The sequence below is a fragment of the Papaver somniferum genome, unplaced genomic scaffold (genome assembly GCF_003573695.1).
Source record: "Papaver somniferum cultivar HN1 unplaced genomic scaffold, ASM357369v1 unplaced-scaffold_19, whole genome shotgun sequence".
In the NCBI taxonomy this organism is placed as follows: domain Eukaryota; kingdom Viridiplantae; phylum Streptophyta; class Magnoliopsida; order Ranunculales; family Papaveraceae; genus Papaver; species Papaver somniferum.
Genome location: NW_020628818.1, coordinates 19,591,279 through 19,604,920, shown reverse-complemented (window position 1 = coordinate 19,604,920; position 13,642 = coordinate 19,591,279). Strand labels below are relative to the sequence as shown.

Sequence of the window (13,642 nt, the reverse complement as noted above, 5' to 3'; positions counted from 1 at the left end):
CTGGGGGAGTTTCAGTTTAAATTCTTTCCTGAAAGTTGAAGTTCCTTGACATTTTAGATTCAATGGAATATTGGTCATCACTTCAGAAAATCTCATATATCTTTTCTGTTTGACACTCTTTGAGGCACATGATGGTGGCGTTGACGTGTCTGTTGAGCTTTCTAGGGTGATGGGGGTTCGCCACAGCTGACCACTATTGGTGCAGATAAGACATTAGCAATCTGGGGTACCATCTCTTTTAAGGTGCTCTAGATTTATCTCAAGTTTTTTTTTTTTTAAACAAATCTTTTATAAATAAACAAATGCATACTCATATATGGTGTTGTGTGTATATTCTCTAATTTTTTTAATGTAGGAGCTCAGGCGTATTAAACCTGTCCTGAAACTTGCTTGCCATACTGTGGCATCTTGGTGCCATCCCCGAGCTCCGAACCTTGATATATTGACTTGTGTAAAGGATTGTTATATCTGGTATGCACATCTTTTAATTATTGCTTAATTGATTTATAAAATTTTGATTGTTTAGAAAGCGTGCTATTTCCTTTCCCAAGTTATACGATCCAACTTGTTGTAATGTACTCTATGTAGGGCTATTGAGCACCCTACTTATTCTGCTTTGACGAGGCCGTTGTGTGAGCTTTCTTCTCTCGCTCCTCCTCAATTACTCGCATTCACCAAAAAGCTTAGGGTGTTTAGCTGATTCTATTTCATTTGTATACGCATTTAAAATTTGTTATTAAACTAGTATGCATAGGTTTTGACAGTTTTATTTTTTCCTAGCATACCACTTGGAAAAGATCTACGCCTGATAATGCTTTTACAGGAAAATGGAAATTTAGTCCAATACAAACTCTTGTTGCCAAAATTCTTTGTTTTTGAGGATGACCGCTGGTTTTGTTTTGTTTGTAATCAACTCTGCACTCCCGCTGTAGGTTTACTGCGTGGTTGCAGCTGGCACCAACATTGGTGTAAGTCTTAGTGAATTTGATGCAAGATCTCTTCCAGCTGTGGCTTCTTTACCAACACCATCGGGAGGCAGAGAGCACTCTGCTGTGTACGTAGTCGGAAAGGAACGGGAAGGGAACTTAAGCTACTGAACTCCAGTTATCCAACAGAGCGAATCCATCTCCTGGTTAGGTGGTTCCTTATCTGAAACAGGAAGATCCAGAACCGAGTCATTAGAGCAATTGCATGTCAAGCAGTTGAAGAAGTACATTAGTACTCCCGTTCCTCATGAATCTTATTCGGTTCTTTCAGTAATCAGTTCAGGTATTTACTTTTTTTTTTCTACATCTGTTGGTAGTCGTTTGAGATAGCTGTCTAATTTTGGTATCCATTGTCATGTGCATTTTTCGTCGCCATCTCTGTGAATATGACATTTATTATGATGTTTGAACATTGTCATGTGCTCTATAGTTTTAAACATGTTCCCCATATAGCCTCTTTTCTATGCCAAGCGGAGACCTTCTAGTATAGATTTGTGCGTAGCTGCAGCGGACCATGTAAAAACATTCATTGGACGAGTTATCTATTTATGCTAGGGATTTCTAATATTTTTTTGTCCACATTCTGGTTTTGTTGCAGGTATCTTGCGATTGTGTGGCCTGATATCCCTTATTTTCGGTGTGCAAGGTTGATGATTGGTTGCTTGTTGATAGGGGGACGGGAAGGCTTTTGCATGGTATACGTGTAGTGACAGGTTTGCTTTGCTGGACTCAGCATTTCCTTGAAGACTACCAGTAATTCACAAACCAGGTTCCGCAAGAAAAGGGAAAGAAGCTGCTGCTTGTGCAGCTTCTTCTGCTACTGTCCAAGTGCACATCATATTTGATGATGGGACATCAAATATCTTAACAAGGTCTATTGATGGTCGCAGTGAACCGGTATGAAGAGGTCCTACTTTATGTTTTGCCATTACTTCGGTCAAAGATACTGTTGCTTCAAGAGTTTGGGTGGCTGGATATTCTAGAATGATGCTCCGTTTTTGGAAAATTTGGAGGCCTTAGAGGCCATGTTTGAAATAGATGTAGAGTGTTAGCCTAATGTTATCTACTAGTACATCGTCATCAAGCATAGTTCAAGTAATCCTGTCTTGGGGCGTAACCCCTTACGTCTTGTTCCGAAGGGAGGGGATTGTGCCTCAAAATTTTAACCACGTCAGTGTTAGCTGATGGAGCTACTATAACTTTAATAAATTAATGTTTACCAGCATTAAACTTTCAACTTAACTGAACTTATGTGTTACAATTGTCTTATGTCATGGTCATTGACTTGTCCAATTTCTTATTTGTATGTTTTATAATTTATCTTTTCTAGGTTATTGGTCTTCATGGAGGTGCACTGCTTGGTGTTGCTTATCGAACATCTAGGCGGATTAATGTTGTTGCTGCCACATCAATTTCATCAGTGTATACCATTGTCAGGCTTTGGTAATAGTGGAATTTCTTCCTTTACTACATCTGATTATCCGTTTGTTTCTAACAAATCAAGTGCTGCTGAAGCCGCCCCACATAATTTTCAGCTTTAAAGGTATTAATGGATTTGTATTCAAGGATTGTTTTACATCAATGCCTTTTTTAAATGCATTAAGAACACTCCTCTTTCTGCGTGTTCGCTGTCTACAACACATGGATGCTCATGTCTTAACACTTGCCACAACTTATGCATGTACTTGACACTTGCCACAACTTATGCATGTACTTGCATATAATAATACCGAGTGTATTTGAATATCTATACAGAATTCTTTTCTGTGCTTGCACATATTATGTTTAATTAGTATACGCTGTTCTAGGTTGATCTATTGCAGTATATTTATCAGTTCCAGATCTGAGACTGCAAATTGTAATAAAGACTTTACTTGAAAGGATAAATTGCTTGCCGGACATTGTATATATAAATGTTAGTGCTCGCCTATGGTTCTAACGTTGCATGCTGTGTCCAGTAGACCTAATGTTGTTTTATATATATGAAATATGTTGGTAGTTGCATTACGATCCCCTCGGTTTGTAAATTATAGGTATAAAGATTTATTTCTTCCCTTCTTCTGTTTAACTAAAGGGCTGCAATCTTGCAGTTGGGAAACTTTTCAGCCTGTCAATGGCCTTCTTTCCCAGCCAGAATGGACTGCATGGGACAAAACTGTCGAAATTGTGCTTTTGCTTACCAGCAATATAATGTGATATGTTCGCTGCACCCTCGATATAGATACCTAGCGGACGTGGCAATCCCTGGCGCTACCGGTGCTGTTCGGCATCAGAGACAGCTGTTTGTGGCCACACCAACTACCATTGAGTAAGATATTGTGGCCTCTTATTTTCTCTGAAACTCCATTTGCAGTCGTGTTTATGAAGTGATTTTTTTATTACTAGGAATACTTGGCCACTTCGGTGCTATTGAAAAATGTCAACATTTTCATAGTTGGAAAACAAGTGTGTTTGTAACTTACTGAACTTAAAGTGATATATACGTCATACACATTTTGAATATAAATGTAAATTTGTAAGGTTGTAGAAGAAACTAAAAGTTCTGTAGCTTACCACCTTCTACGTATTTACTTGAAATGTACACAAAAAGCCCTTTCTTTTAACTTTTCTTCACATGGGGACTGCATGAATGCAATTCTGGAATGATATAACTCAACACATGTCAATGCAAATGGAAAGTTCAGAATAAGCAGTGAAACCTATTTTAACCGAACACCAGATCTCTTACTAGGTTGTCATCTTCTACTTTGATGGTAGCGTAATACCTGTATGGACTGTTTTGCTTTTCTCATTTAACGAAGCTGTACTAGTCCTACATAGCTTTTAGGACCTCTGACCAAAATAGTTTTAAGAATATATATACCTTATCTCTAAATTGACCGTTGTCTTCAGGTGCGCTTTTGTGGATGCTGGAGTTGCACCTATTGATATAGAAACAAAAAGGAGAACAGAAGAGATCAATATGAAAGAAGCACAGGCCAGAGCTGTTTCTGAGCATGGAGAGTTAGCATGAAAGAATCTCATTGAGGTCCCCAATGTCGCAGGTAATGATTTGCATTTCTGGGAATAAAAATATAGAAAAAGAGGAAGTCGTTCTTATCACATAAACATGTTTCAAAAAGTTGAACTTGGAGCATGTATGGTTTGGGTTCATAATTTAGGCTATGTTGCGATCAGTATAATGTAGGTCTTAAGTCATGTGAGTGTTGACTTGAAGTCAGATTGAGGGGGTATTACTATGATGCAGGAAAAGTTTAGAGAAGTTAAGTTAAAGACTTAACCAAATGTCTTGGAGAAATTAAGAACACAAGAAAAGACTGCAAGATACAAAAACTGCTGTATGGATATCGATGCATATAACTCAACTTGCACAGGGGGGGAATATTAGATGTCAAAACTTAAATCTAGGACGTATGGCGTATGTAAAGGAGAATTCATTTACACACAGGAAAGGAGCAGAAGATATAAAACTGCTATATGGATACAGATGCATATAAAGCAACATGCCTAGTTTCTTTTTTAGCTAATGAAGTATTGTTTTACAATGATGCTTTCAGGTAGAAAGCTTATTCTTTAGAATCTTAGATGTATAGATCACTCTTATATGTGTACCTTGCAGTACTTTGGGTCCATTAGTCATTACACTTTAAAACCTGCAAAGTTGTATGTCAACGAGTTCAAAGTCTTCATGTATAGTATCGACTATTACTAACATTTCATTTGTTTAACCTCATACTCGAAGTTTGCCTTAAATCTGATTACTAAAAAATAAATATAAAATGATTCAAATAAAACGCTGTTGTCTAGACTCTACACCTATATATACATTGATGAAACACTTCAATTTTCAGGTAGTGAGATTAGCATCGCATGTGCCTTCTGTGCCACCGTTTTTATCTTTGCCAAAGCAATCTAAAGTAGATGGAGAAGTTGTCCCAAAAGATTTGGGATACAGAATGGTCAATGAGATTGCCGTCGATGGTCAATACTTTGAATCTGGGATCACATCTTGAATAAGTTTTTTGTATTTTGCAACTTTTGTATTAACCAAAATCCGGATTAGTTGGTTATATCATCTTTACTGGTCTCTTGAGGACTACTTCAAAACACTACAATCCACGCTTAAAACACACTTAAAAACACTACGGGTTAAGTAGCATAACTTTGATCAGTAATGTTTAAGAACTATCCTCGCATAAATACGTCCACGAGATGGGCAATAGTTAATTGTTCTAATATTTGTACTCAGCGTGTCTCTTAAGATCATCTCCAATGGAAGGTGGAAGATTTATTTTTCAATGACACATAGGATTTTTGACCTCCATTTGATCTAAATCCATCTTCAATAGTAGGTCCTACAAAACAGGAGGGATCAAATACTAATTTTGAAGGTTTTGAAGAAAGTCTTAAAGCATCTCCAATAGAGGGTGAATTTTTTGTTTTTCATGACACGAAGGATTTTAGACCCCTAATTAACATAAATCAATCTTCAATTGTTGGATCTTACAAACTAGGAGGGATGGGAAAATAAATATGAAGCTGTTAAAGAAAGTCTGGATTGCATCTATACGACTCAGTAGTGTAAATCAGTTTCAAAATTTCAATCTTTTCTCTTTAACCTTCTATGTTCTGATGCACTGTTCGTTGCTTTCTTTGATTTAATTAACAGTGTATCTGTTTTAAGCTTAATGCTACTTGTATTTTGATCTTAGATTAACTTGTAGAAGAAATCTGAGATTTTTTTTTCTTTTTTTTTTCCCCTGAAAGTTTCTTTCATAATATCTTTGTTGATTTATTTGCTAATGGGGTGTTAACTTTTTTGGCAGATCTCCTGGTTGATTTTGTGTAATCTTCAGTCGTGAACACTAGTAGTGGTGAAATCTTCATTGATTCTATCTCTCGTTTATCGCAGTAATGCTTGCTCTCCGATAGTCGTATTGTTCCTATTCATCATTGTGTTACAAAAAATGTCGTTTTTGGTTCCAACATCAAAATTTTCATACATTGTATGCTTCTCCGCATCAAGATTAATCATGAAGATTAATCATCATCATCTCTATTGTTTTCCATGGGTTGGTATATTTAAAAAAATGGTCAACAATTAGTTTAATTTCAGTTACCATAATTGGAATTATTTCCCACTGTGATATTCAAAAAAAAGTCAAGCCTTTAATCCCTCTAATTAAGCAAGACAGTTGTCTTGGCCAATACCTTAAGGAACAAAAATACTCTGTTTATCCTCAGTCCTTCTATAATCCAATAAGATATCCTACATTTTCTCTAAACCCTATTTTTCCAAAACCTTATATACATCAACATATTAGGTCTAGGAAAACATATTAGAGTATGCAAGAAGTTGATATTGGTGCGGGTTCTTCAAGAAGAATCCGTAGAGCTATCACCGCAGCAAAGATGGTGAAAGATGCAACAGATGAATGAATGTATAGTTTACTTGGTAAACTTATATCTAAAGATGCTCAAAATCATGAAAAAGTCAAGGAGGAAGTTAATCTGAGATGGAAGTGTTATCGCCGTTTTGAGATTATTTCTAAAGGAACTAATCTCTTCGTTTTCAGATTTGAGAGAAAGTCAGCTTATGATAATGTGGTTGCCAATGCCCCATAGTCAATGCTAGGATTTCTTCTGAGTCTCCAAAAATATGACTCTAATATACCATTAGAAGACTATAAATTTATCAGTCAAGTATGGTGTGTAAAGCTTCGAAATCTTAAGCAGATAATATTAAATTAAATACTTCTGCATGATATATGTTTGGATATTGGAAAGAGAGTAACTCCGGAAGGGAGAAGAAGAATGCCAAGAGAACATGTTACCAATACGATATACATTGAAGTCAATCTGAAAGAACCATTAAGAAGAGGTGGATGGCTGGAAGCTCCAAATGGTGAAAAAGTTTGGGTAATTTACCACTTTGATATGCAGCCATATGAAATATGTACTAAATGCTGGGTAATAGAGCATGTTGAAGAAAACTGCAAGCGTTTACAGCAAGAGCACATGGTTGAAGCGATGACTGAGCCAGAACTAGTTGAATATAGCCAAACAGAAGAGGGAAGACAATTCTTGGGTGCCTATATCCTAGACACGGAAGCGGCTAGTCTTGTGAACTCTGTAGCGGGGTCATCTACAAACATGCCTAATACACACTCAGAAATAGATGTTAATGGAGATGGAGATTCAAGGAAGAACAAGAGAGTTAGAGATGAGGATAACCCTTTATCTAAAATCATCCATCAATCAAAAAGGACCACACATACCAACCAAATCTTCCAGAGTGATGAAACTATGAGCGAGAACGCGGCATCTGATGAAAATAGATCTATGATGGATCTACATATGGAATATCAACACAATGATGAAGGTCTGAGAGTAATTGATAACGTAGCTTTCCAGAATGGAGGTTTGGTTGTACAAAATCATCAGGGGGGGAGCTTCCAATTTTTCAGGTTTTTTACGAAACCCTAATTTTCTTCCCCATTTTCTTTTTTAGGTCTTTTACTATATACTTGAATTTAGTTCTTTCTGTTTCTAGAGATTTACTTTTGCGTTTTGGGTTTGGTCTTGCTTTAGGTATTACTTCTTGTTGTGTTAAGCATCTACACTTGCTCTGTGATAGACATTTGTATGTGAACATAAAGTTCATTTACTGGAATGTGCAAGGTTTTGGAAACAAATACACTAGAAATCACTTAAGAGACTCAGTGAACATGAATGATCCTGATGACATATTTTTATCTGAAACAAAAACTTGTTTCAAAAAGATGTCATCTTTTATAAGACCTCTAAAGTACCCAAATTTCTTTGTTGTTGATTCTATTGGGTTATCTGGTGGTCTTTGTCTTCTGTGGAAAGATGGTATGAGTCTAGAGATTATTAGTTCCAATTTAAATGTCATAAACTGTTTGTTTCAGTTTGATGGTAGAACTAAAGTGAAATTTTCTTGTATGTATGGTGCCTTAGATAATGGAAATATAACTGCTCAGTGGGACTTTATTATGCAATTCAGATTATCAACCTCTCTTCCTTGGATCCTTCTAGGAAACATGAATTTCATTTTGAGCAATCGAGAAAAATCTGGTGGGAATTCTCATTCTCAATCTTACTTAGATACTGCTAGAGACTATGTTAATGCCTTAGGTGTTCATGATATGAGTTTTTCTGGAAATCTTTTTACCTGGACAAATAGGAGACATGGGACTGATTTAATTCAAGAGAGGTTAGATAGATTTCTTGGTGATGAATCTTGGTTTAATCTCTTCCCTGACTCTCACGTTTATCATCTTACTCCCATTGCTAGTCACCATAGTCCAATTGTCCTCACTAGCTCTAGAAACTCAAGTTATATTAAGAGACCTAATAGATTTAACAAATGCTGGCTTAGAGACTCTTCTTGTAAATCTGTTGTTTCTGATAACTGGGAATCTCTAAATAATGGTTCTGCTTCCTTCAGACACAAAACTTCTCTTAAACAAGTTAGATTTGCTCTTAAGGATTGGAACCTTAATAGCTTTGGGAATATCCAATATAAATTAAAGGATATCAAAGCCAAAATAGAATCTTTGTATTCTCAAGGGATAGTGGATACTATAAATCCTAGACTAGCAGACCTTAATAAGCAACTGAATTATTGGCAACAAGTAGAATATGATTACTGGAATCAAAGAGGTAAAGATGACTTAATCAAATTTGATGATAGAAATACTAATTATTTCCATTATAGAGCTAATTTTAGAAGGAAAAAAACTAATATTGAGTCTCTTAGAGATAATTCTGGATCTAGTTAACTAATAAGAATGATATAGCTACCCATCTAAGAAGTCATTTTTCTTCTATTAGTAGAACTAGTAATCCCAGTAATATCAACAATATCCTTGATTGTGTTAGTACTTGTGTTACCGAGGCTTATAATGCTTGTCTTATGAGACTTCCTACTAGTGAGGAAATTAAAAAGGTTGTTTTTGATATGAAACCCTGGACTTCTCCAGGTCCTGATGGATTTCCACCAGGTTTTTATCAAAATATGTGAGACATTGTAGGTGAAGATACTGTGAAAATGGTAATTGGTTTTTTTCAAGGTAAATATCTCCTTAAAGAAAATAATCATAACTTTATCTCCTTGATTTCTAAGGTTGATTGTCCTAATACTGCTAGTGAATTCAGACCAATAAGTTTGTGTAATACATCTTATAAATAATTTCTAAATTATTAGCAAATAGGCTGAAACCTTTGCTAGATAAGATTATTACTCCTTACCAAGCTGCTTCTGTACAAGGAAGACTCATGATTGATAATATCATTATTGCACATGAATTGGTTGATACCATGAAAAAACACGAATCTAAAAAAGGTTTATTGGCTTTGAAACTAGACATGTCAAAAGCATTTGATAGGGTAAAATGAAAATTTTTATATGATTGTCTTAAAACTTTGGGATTCTGTGATGATTGGTGTCATTTAATTAACCAATGTGTCTCCACTGTTTTCTCTTCAGTCTTGCTTAATGGTGTTCCAGGTGAACAATATTGGCCTACCAGAGGAATGAGACAGGGAGATACCCTGTCTCCATACCTTTTTATATTGTGTTTGGATGTCTTTTCTAAAAATCTTTTAGATGCTGAAACTAAAAATCATATCAAAGGTATAAAAGTGACTCATTCTTCACCTGCAATTACTCACCTCTTTTTTGCAGATGACTGCCTAATCTTTATGAAAGGGGTTATTTTGTTTTTGGTACTTAGGTTTTGTTCAGCTTTTGAGTTTGGTCTAACATTTGTCCAGCTTTGCGGTTGATACTTGGAATTGATGTTGACTGTGATTGACTTTATTTGACCTAATTATTTTTTAGTTTTCTATTTTCTATTTCTCTTTTATTATTAATAATTGAGTCTTTTACTCATTTAACCCTTCTAAAGAAACCACCTTAATATCAGAACCAATTCTTATTCTAGTAACGCTCACCCTCTTCACTTCCACCACACCACTGTACCGCTCACCCTCTTCACTTCCACCACGCCACTGCGATTAACAGAAGAATGTAGAATCAGAAGAAAAAAAGAAAAGAAAAAAAGCTGATGTTGATTTTGAGATTCTAGACGCCAAATAGATCTCCCAAAATCAAAGAAACATGGGATGGTTTTGCACTGTCTCTTAAGATGCTTGAACATACTGTCAGTTGTTGATTAGGATCTAAAAATAATAATTTCATCATCAGGAGCATCAAATGCATCATCATCGGGAGCGTCTGATTGGTTTGATTTTGGGTTTTGGGGTTTTTAATTTCATTTGTGGAGTAACAATTTTGTGGCTTCTATATCTTGTTTGAATTTGACTTGAGATTGAAATTTGGATTTGTGATTGAACGATTTATAATTGGGTACATATCTTGCAATTGAACCAAATCGTTACTTTTGAAGGTTTAAAATTTCGTATTGTGAAGATCATCGGTTCATAAGAAGAAGATGATGGGAGATTAGGGTTTTTCTGAATTAGGGCAGGAATCGACAGAATTAGGAATTTTGTTGTCAAAAATCAACACGGAAGTGAATCGAGAATTTGTACTTGTGGTGTCTGTTTCCCTTTACATTGTTTTAAATTATGGTTTACATATCATATTTGAAGAAGATGAATGTACAGTATTGTATCCGAGATTCAAAATGTAAGAGGAATTTCGTTGTGTGTGTGCTGCCATTCATGTTGACAAGGGTATGTTAATGCAGGAACTGATTGGGGCCGAAATAATATCTTTCTGTTGTTGGTAATGGAAAATTATTTGAGTATCAGAAGAGAATTTGAGATACTCAAGAATTTGGTTTTATGTGAGTGGTGATTTTAATAGGACTGGAACCGAAGAAGATAGAGGCACAAGATTTGAGGAGATGGGTTGCATCTAGAATTCGAATTTCAGAGAATAAGCTGGTGATACACGAAATCAAGATATGAAAATGGTTCACGGCATTATGCAGACGTCGTGATTCTTGCGGAGGCGTAATAAGATGAAGTAGCAAATGAATTAGGGTTTCAGAGAACTGGTTTGGTAAAAGTGAAAGGGCCTAACAGTAACTTAGATTAATAATTAGATTTTATTTAATTTTTTAATAATTATTAAACAGAAGTCAAAAGATAACTGAGTCAACATAAGTCAACGTTAATTCCAAGTACCAAACACAAAGCTGGACAAATGTTAGACCAAACTCAAAAGTTGGACGAAACCTGAGTACCAAAAACAAAATAACCCTTATGAAAGCCAATGCCAAGGAGGTAAGATATTTGAATAATATTCTAGATAACTTTAGAAATGCCTCTGTCCAAGCTATTAATTTTGACAAATATTCAATGGCTTTTAGTAAAAAGATAGACAGTCATGAGAAGCAGACTATTACCCGGATCCTAAACATTAAGAATATGGCTATGCAAGATAAGTATCTAGGAGTTCCTCTCTTGTTGCAGCAAGATAAGAGTCAATCCTTCTCAGGTATGTTATCTAAGTTTTATGGAAGATTATCCATGTTGAAATCTAAACATTTTAATCAACCAGGTTGGACTGTTCTTTCTCAAACTGTTTTAGGTTCCATAGCCACTCATCAGATGGCAATGTTTCCAATGCCTAAAAAAATCACTGATAAAATATATAGCATTCAAAGGAAATTATTTTGGAATAAAGACAATAATGGCAGAAAAAGGTTTCCTAAATCCTGGGATGTTGTGGCTAGCCCTAAACATTTAGGTGGTTTGAACATTAGGAAAACATATGAATTTAACAGAGCTCTTCTTACTAAGCTTGCCTGGAGATTAGTCAATGAACAAGATGCATTGTGGGTTAAAATTATGGCTCATAAATACTTATCTGACTTCAATCCTCCGTCTGATTCTATGAGTCCTAATGGCTCTTAGATTTGGAGGGGAATCCTTGAAGGTTTAGAAATAGTTACAAAACATTCATGTTGGGAAGTAGCAGATGGTAAGGATATCAATATTTGGAAGGATGTTTGGGTTCCTAGTTTAGCAAAGCATGTTCCTAGTGATATGTCTTCTAATCTAGTTTCTAAAGTTTCTCAGCTAATTGATGTTGACACTAGAAATTGGGATATTAACATGTTAAGGGCCTTATTCACTAATGATATTGTGGACCAGATTTTGAGAATTAGAATACCCATGCAAGGAAGAGATCAAATTAGATGGTTAGGCACTACAAATGGTAGTTTTACCGTCAAATCTTCTTATAATATTTTATTGCATGAATCTCAATAAATTCATAATATTCAAAATACAGGTATCCCTCTATTTCCTTGGAAGAAACTATGGAAAGTCCAGTTTCCTCCTAAAGTTCTTCACTTTATTTGGAGAATATTACATAATTGTGTTGCAACTAGAGATAAGCTCCATAAAGTAGTTGACAACATTGATCCTCTCTGTCCCCTGTGTAAATCTAATGATGAAACTTGTCAGCATTTGTTATTGGATTGTCCTATATCTCAACAGTTATGGTTTGCTCTTGATTACTCTTTAGTAGGTTTAAGTGTAAACACTAATCTTACTGCCTGACTTTCTGACTTATTCAATGCTAATAATTTCTGGGACAATGCAATGCAGGTAAGAATAAGGTATATTTGCTGTGTACTTTGGTGGATCTAGAAACATAGATGTGCAATTGTTTTTGATAAAATGAAGTTTAATCCAACCAATTTCATTCATACTTTTAAGGAATTCATTAATGATTGTGAATATGCTATCTTACCAGTACCTAGGAATGCTGTGGAACAAGATCCTGTCAAGTGGAATCCTCCGGCAGAGTCCTTTTTAAAACTAAACTTTAATGCCTCTTTCATTTATGTGGAACAACCAATGGGTTTTGGTCTAATCATCCGTGATGCCAAAGGTGCCTTCATTGAAGGCAAGGGAGGGATCAACAAAGCCATAGATGAAGAGCAGGCGGAGGCTGTTGCAGTTCTAGAGGCACTGACACGGGCTAAAGAAAAAAATACTCAAAAACTGGTGCTTTAAGGAGACAACCTTAATGTAGTTAACGCTATTAATGGTGTTGTTGGCTCAATAGATTGGACTACAAATAGCGTGGTCCAAGATTGCATTTCTATTCTCAGAACCTTTTCTAATTGGTCTTGTTGTTATGTTAAGAGAGAAGCTATTCAGGTAGATGATTCTCTAGCAAAAAAGTCAAGAACAAGTAATATTTCCTTATGTTATGAATATCCTCCAGAATTCTTATTAAGAAATCTGGAAAAGGATAGAGTCATGTAACTCTTTTCTTAATCTAAATAAAGTACTATTTCCAATCAAAAGAAAAAAGTTAAAGAAAGTCTTATTTACACCTTCACTTGCACCCCCTCTTTTGAAATATACACTTGTTAGAGGAGTGTGAACAAATTTGGAATCTATCTTGACCTTGGGGATGAGCTCCATGTCATATTTTTTTTATTTTTAATAATTAATTAAAATCCAATTAAACAGTTAGGATTTTATCACATAAGGTTTTCTAAGGGTTAAACCTCTATACCGTTGGAGATAATTTATTAGTCATGGGGTCCTACATTTACTAAATATGCAAATCTTTTAATGGTTTCCCTAATTAGATAAATCTGGATGTTTTTTTAATAAAAAACTACATCCAGATAAATGTG

General features: G+C 35.3%; 1 pseudogene; it reads left to right on the top strand.

Annotated features, from left to right (window-relative positions):
- The first annotated feature begins 52 nt into the window (after positions 1-52).
- LOC113338890 lies at positions 53-5,170 on the top strand (annotated as a pseudogene).
- The last annotated feature ends 8,472 nt before the right edge of the window (positions 5,171-13,642 follow it).